The following is a 7,166-nucleotide window of genomic DNA, read 5'->3' on the forward strand; positions in this document are numbered from 1 at the left end:
TACTACTGTATTTTGTTGTCAGGGTAGTATACTTACTATTAGTGCACTTTTTATGCACAGAACTGGCATGGTACGGTGTGCGTACCCATTTACTCTTATAGATCCTGATGGCTCTTTTGATCTTTTGTACTTTTGTTAAGCAGGGCCCGAGATTACCCGCATGTGGGGTTTATGTGACCCATCCTTGCGATTAAATCTAATTGATGGGATAAAGAGCCGGACGTGGGCTGAAAGAGGCGTTTGATGTGGCAGCTGCAGATCGTGAGAATGAGGAGAGGCAAAAGCCTCGGCTCCAGTCACTCATTCACTCACTCACTCATCACATCCCCGTCTCGGTCATCCTCCCCCTTTCTGATGGACGGGACCCCCACACTCCGCTCCGGGCTACACATACAGGGATGTGACACTGGTGCGCATCCCGCCGTCAGTCGCGCAGTAAAAGTGGCACGCGTGTCATTTTCACTGACAGACGCGCTCGTCTGCCTATCCACGCTCCTCCGCTGCAAATGCGAGACATGACTGTATACTGATGGAGCCACGTTGCAAACAAGACAGCGCAGCAGAAATAAACACATCTTGAGCAATGCGATCTGATCTGGAGGATAGGGGGGTGTTTAGAGAGGGACAGAGAGCACTTATGCACAGGGACACTTGGGTAACAGCTTTGTTTTTACCCTTATCTGCAATACTGGACTTTTGGGATGAGATTTTATCTTTCGCTATATGATTAACTAAATGGGGTAATTGGGGTTTTAGAAAAGTAGCCTACTGTGATTATCCAGGATGCCAATTATGCAATTATTTTTTTTTTAAGTGAATACACATTTTAACAGTCCCGCAATTTCAGTAACTAAAATTAGATTAAGTAAGCCAGAGTCAAAGTCCCATTAAAGGTATTCTATGGTCTTTGGTCAGAGTGTGCTAAAGGAAATTAAACTTAATAAACTAAATAAAAGTATTATCATATTTGATTATTGACTTACACATCAAAAAAAATAAAATAAATAATAATAATAATAATAATGATAATAATAAAATAAAATAAAACAAAAGTTGAAGTTTAGCTAACTGCTCTAGGGGCGCCAATTTGCTGCAAGGAACTACGAACCCTGGACGTTAAAGGTATAGTTCACCCAAAAATGAAAATTCTGCCATTAAATACTCACCCTCATGTCGTTCCAAACCTGTAAGATCTTCTTTCATCTTTGGAAAACAAATTAAGATATTTTTGTTGAAATCTGAGAGCTCTCTGACCCTCCATAAACAGCAAGGTAACTACCACCGTCAAGGCACAGAAACGTAGTAAGAACATTGATAAAATGGTTCATGTAACATCAGTGGTTCAACCGTAATTTTACAAAGCTACGAGAATACTTTCTCTGTACAAAGAACTACAAAATACCAACTTTATTCAACAGTTCTTCTCCCCCGAGTTACCATCTATCGCCATTATCGAGAGTAACATGACGCATGCGTTGTGTTACTCTCGTTAATGGCAGTAACTCGGGGGAGAATTGTTGAATAAATTTGTTATTTTAGGGTTTTTTTTGCGCACAAAAAGTATTATAATAGATTCATAAAATTACGGTTGAACCACTGATGTCACATCTACCATTTTGTTGATGTTCTTGGTACCTTTCTGGGCCTTGACTGTGGTAGTAACCTTGCTGTCTGTGTTGGGTCAGAAAGCTCTCAGATCTCATCCAAATATCTTAATTTATGTTCCAAAGATGAACAAAGGTCATATTGATTTGGAACAACATGAGGGTGAGTAATTTATGACAGAATTTAAATTTTTGGGTGAACTATCCCTTAAAGCTGCAGTCCATAAGTTTTGCCTCTTTGTTGCCATCTCTGTTTGAAACTTGGAATTGCAGTTATTTGCGGAATTATCTTCTTTACGTGGGTTGTGTATCGGCATGGCTCCTCAGCGTGGATGAATCTAATGTTTCAAGGCTGTCTGGCTGTCAGTCACCGCACTGGTGTGGATATTCTGTACTTCGGAATCACAGATTCTACGTCTTAAGTATGTCCAAAATAATAATTTTCACAGAAAATGTCATCTGAACAAGTAAGTAACATGGCTGCCACTTTTGTTCTGACCAACTAAGAAAAAAAAAAAACATAACAATAAATCACGCTACCAATTGTGATTAAATCTAACGATCACTTAGCTCATATCACATCAAACCATGCATATTATTACTGGTATAGCCTACTTTGTTCTCAAAAGCATTGTGTGACTATGTACGTGTATTAAGTGTGTATTAGCGTTACCTGTAGAAATAGTTATTTTTACCCAAAACCAAATAACCGTTCCTTAGGACTGGTTCTCTTTGAAATACAAATCTTATGTTAACCCATGTATCTGTAATCAGATGCACATTTAAAACAGCAATATTTTTTTCTGTAGCCACTCTGCGGGCTGAAGTCTTTTTCTTTTGACTACGGGTGTATCTCCAGTTGTCACTGATGATTGTCATTTACAATCTGCCATCAAAATGATAAATGTAATTATTCTATAGCCTACTGGCCAGGACTCCTTCTTTATGTTTACAGCCATGACGTAATGACGTAAAGACGAACGGCGGCATGCTCATATTTCCAGCGAAAACCTAGAGTACCACTCAAATTAAAACACATTATTACAAGTTTACTGCTGTGAATCAGGCTGAAGTTAGTAGATAGTTTTGAACACTGGCTGCTTTTGTACTTTAAAAAAAAATGTTTTTGGATAATTTTTAACCAAAAAAAAAATAAAAAAGTTATGGACTACAGGTTTATCGTGTGGACGTGTTTATACATATATACAACTCTTTAGTTGTATAGTTTTATAGCTGGTATGACTTTTGTTGTCATGTTTTATACAGGCTGTATATCAATTATACAGTAGCCTGAGTTAAGCCTTCAGTAACAGTGCATACTGTGTCATTGTGCCAGTATATAAATTCTGTGATTTCTTTTAAGATTTTAGAGCAGATATATTTATCATTTATTTAAAATGACTTATTAAAACATGCATTATAAATCTTAGAATATTAGTATAATAATATTTATATATTTTTAACTAGGGTTTTAGAGCATAAATGGTCTTTTGTTGTCATTTTTATGTATTTCTATAAATCTTTGAATATTAATAGGTTTTTAGAGCAGATCTGTTGTAGCAGTTTTATGCTTCACTGGGCAAAGGCTACAATCTCATTCCACAGTTACATAGTTTGGCCATTGATTATTTTTCTAATTATTTTGTCAATATTGTGGTCTTACAGGCCATTAGGTATGGTTTTTTCCTCCACTGCAGTTGGGGATATTTTTGGAGACACATAAAACAGGCTATTTAAAACTAAGTGCTTTACTGATGAGAAATAATTCTTTTGTTCTTTTAAAAACAGAGCCATTGACATAAGCTTGCTGACGGATGCTGATGCTTTCAAATACCTCAGAGACCAATGATGAATTACTGCAGACACACAGCGCTGAGCATGCAAATATGTCCAGCTACTCTGATATTGCAGCAGGGGAGGACAATGTGCTTACATCTTTAAAAAAAAGACACCCTGTTTGACTATCTCGCTCTGCATTAATTTTGTTCATGATGATTAATAATTTGTCTCATTAATGTTTAATTCACCATAAGCTATATATATATATATATATATATATATATATATATATATATATATATATATATATATATATATATATATATATATATATATATATAAACACACACACACATAATATTATATAATATTAACAGTAGTTCTAGTTTATAGACCTATAGGCAGCAGTTTCCTGTATGAACTTATTTTCCTGTTTCTCATTATCTTTCTTAAACCATTTGCTTTTGTGTCTCTTGTCAATGAATAAAGTCTAGAACATAGTTTAAAAAGCACTTCATTTGAGAGAAAGATTATCTAATGAAGAGCACTTCTGCTATGTTTTTTTCATTGCTGTTGCTCTAGGGCCATATGCAAAGAAAAACAGATCCACATTTGTCTCGAAAATGATTAATTCCATTTCAAAAGCATTTAGCAACTATTTTTTGCAACAAAAAACATATTATTCTATTACTTTTAACTTTCAGCTAGAGTTAAAAAGTGGGATGAAGATTTATTTATGCAGTATATTGTGTGTGTGTGTGTGTGTGTGTGTGTGTGTGTGTGTGTGTTGCAATAGCAGTAAAATAAAGCATCTGTATTTTGTGGTTTGGTATTAGGTTTGTATAGAGGATTTGTTTGTGTAAGTCAGATGACAGTGAAAGAGAGATCAGAGTAGCTTATGCTACACCTCAAGGGATGAAAATGTTGTGGTCTGTGTTTGTGTCTATGTGGCTTCCAGATGGCAGGGAAGAAAACAGACTGTAGCTGTGGTGGATGGAATCCCTGATGATCTGGAGAGCCCTTTGCCGGCAGCGACAGTTATTCAGGTCTTCGATGGCCAGTGGCCGAGTTCAGTGATGCGATGGGCAGTTTAGACTACCCGCTGAAGGGCTTTCCGGTCTAAGGATGTGCAGCTGTCATAGCAGACTGTGATGCAGCAGGTCAGAAACCTCTCAGGAAGTTCTCGAGAACTGGGCGGGTAGATTGAGTTTGAGATGGGTATTATTTGAAGATGTGCAGTATGTGGTAAATGGTAACTTAAAATGTAACTTGAATCTTTCCTGTCTTTTATTATTATGCTGTTTTACACTGACAGACCCAATACACACATATCTAATGTATGCTTACACATACAGTAAGTATATAATATGAGCTCCATACATGTCCTTGGATATGGTTTTTTAATATTTACTAAACGGTGTGTGAGAAAATTACATTTGTGATGTATTTGTTTGTTATTGATGAATTGATACTCATTTTGTCCTCCTGCCAGTAGCCACAAATCAAGTTAAATTACGCTATCAGCAAGGACAGTTAATTGCAAAAATGCATTTATGTCACTGATGATGGATTTTTGGTAAAGATATCCTCCAAATCTTAATAAGTACATCTTTCACCTTAATCAAAACACTTCAGACTGGTTTGAAAGACACACAATAGCTTTCAGTATGCAAATTTCTAAAGCATAATAACAACCTCTTTTACACTTACAGGAAGAATGAGACACAATACACTTTTTCTCATTTTCTCTTTTCCTGAACTATCACAGAAAACCTAAGACAGGCCTACCTGAAGATGGAGTCGATGTGTCTCGGACGTCATGTCTCCTGTCAGACGTGTGAGCTGCGAGACAGGAATGGCATGGCCGGTGAAGCCCCAATGAGCAGGAGGGGTCATCCTTCAGCTCAAAGACAGGCTGAGAGACAGCCACATGGCACACATCTCCAAATGACAGCCTGTCACTGGCAGGAGATCCACCATACGGCTCTGTCACCTCTCACCTGACTGAACTCGGCCCACTGTATTCTCGCGCTGAAGGGAACTGCGTCACTGTCAAACTAATGGTGGTTAAAGGTGAAAAATTTTCATTTTTGCCATAAGCCCCATCTGTACATTTATATTTTAAGATCAAGGCTTAATTATCTATTCAGAGCGGCCTATGACCGTGCCTCTGCTGTCATCCTGGAGAGGAAGTTGGATTAGTGGAAATGTGAATGTGGTGTGGTCATATTAATGAAACATTTCTCAGTGATAACTGCATAAATGAAATTTCTTTTAATAGGGGAGACTGGGGCAAGTTGTCACAGTTATATTCAATTCAATAAATTTATTGCCATGTCAACAAGTTGATAGGAATTTGTCTTGGTACAACTCTCAGACATAAATAACCCAAAAGACAAACATCATGAGTACAAAAAAAATAAAAATAATAATAATTGAATAATTGAATAATTAATACAGAATATTTAGTGAATATTTCTCAGGCTAGGTTTATTTTATATCTGTATATGCACCTTAAAGGCCCATTCACACCATGGACAAAAACAGTATAGTTTTAAAAATCTTTCTAAATTAATCAGAATCAGAAGGAGATTTATTACCAAGTATGTTTACACACACAAGGAATTTGACTTGGTGACAAGATCTTCCAGTGCAGAATACTGTATAGTGAATAGTGAATAATACACATATTATGCAAACATACATGATAGTGCAGACATACATAGAATTACACAGTAAAGATTAAGTGATTTTCTTAGCCCTTTTCCTCTGTCTGGAAGTATAAAGATCTTGGAGGTTGGGCGGGGGGAACCAATAATAAATAATTTTTACACAGTCATCATTACAAAACAATGACAATCTGTTAGCATCCATCTTTTAAAGCAACAGAGAATACCGCAGCACCGCTTGTTGCCTTTCAAAAAGCTCCGAAAATGCATTTCCATTGTTATTGCCTAAAATAAAAAAAAAAAAAAACAGTTCCACCATCAGGTTGAATGATGGGAAAGCGTACCGTTCCATGTCGATCCAGGTCAGTGGGCTTTTTCCCAATGTGGCACTATAAAATGAGTATGAAAATTATTTCTAGCATAGAATTATCCAATTATTATTAAAATGCAATAGAGTTTAGCTTTCCCTCTGTTTTTTTTTTACATTTATAATATACCCTGGTGCTGCCATCCCCAACACATTCACCTCACCATAGATCTCTTCAAAACAGATTTGTGAGTCTATCCGAGACAAATAACCGGAGTTGGAGAAGGTGAGCCATGCTGTTTTGACACACTGTTAGAACATGATGTTACAGAGTCAGACACCTGACTTGGGAAAAAGGTCATCTGTTCATCATAGATCAAAGTGGAGGACAGCACCTCTCAAAACAGTGGCAAAGAGCGGGCAGGAGGAGATAAAATGAAATCTTCACAACAGGACTGATGGACATGTGGCTCAAATACACCCTCCTGTGAGCTGTAGGGAGGGTGGGTGTCCTGCTGGCAGATGTCTCTTCTAGTTTCAGATGCTGCTTGACAAGATTGCTCTGAGATGGGGAAGACCAAAGCGGACTGGGTAATGAGACAGTTGCTTCCTTAATGTTTGCTCTGACATCGTTGCACAAGCTCAAACAAGAGAAGACATATTTGACTAGTTACAGCCTTTTGAGTGCTAAACAGAATCAACTTAGCAAAGTAACAGACTTATTTACAGAAATCAGAAAATGAGCAATGAAATAACATTTGCTATGTTTTAAAATGTAACAACCATTACATTTCATGAAAACTAACC

Source organism: Cyprinus carpio, chromosome A18, assembly GCF_018340385.1.
Source record: "Cyprinus carpio isolate SPL01 chromosome A18, ASM1834038v1, whole genome shotgun sequence".
Lineage (NCBI taxonomy): Eukaryota > Metazoa > Chordata > Actinopteri > Cypriniformes > Cyprinidae > Cyprinus > Cyprinus carpio.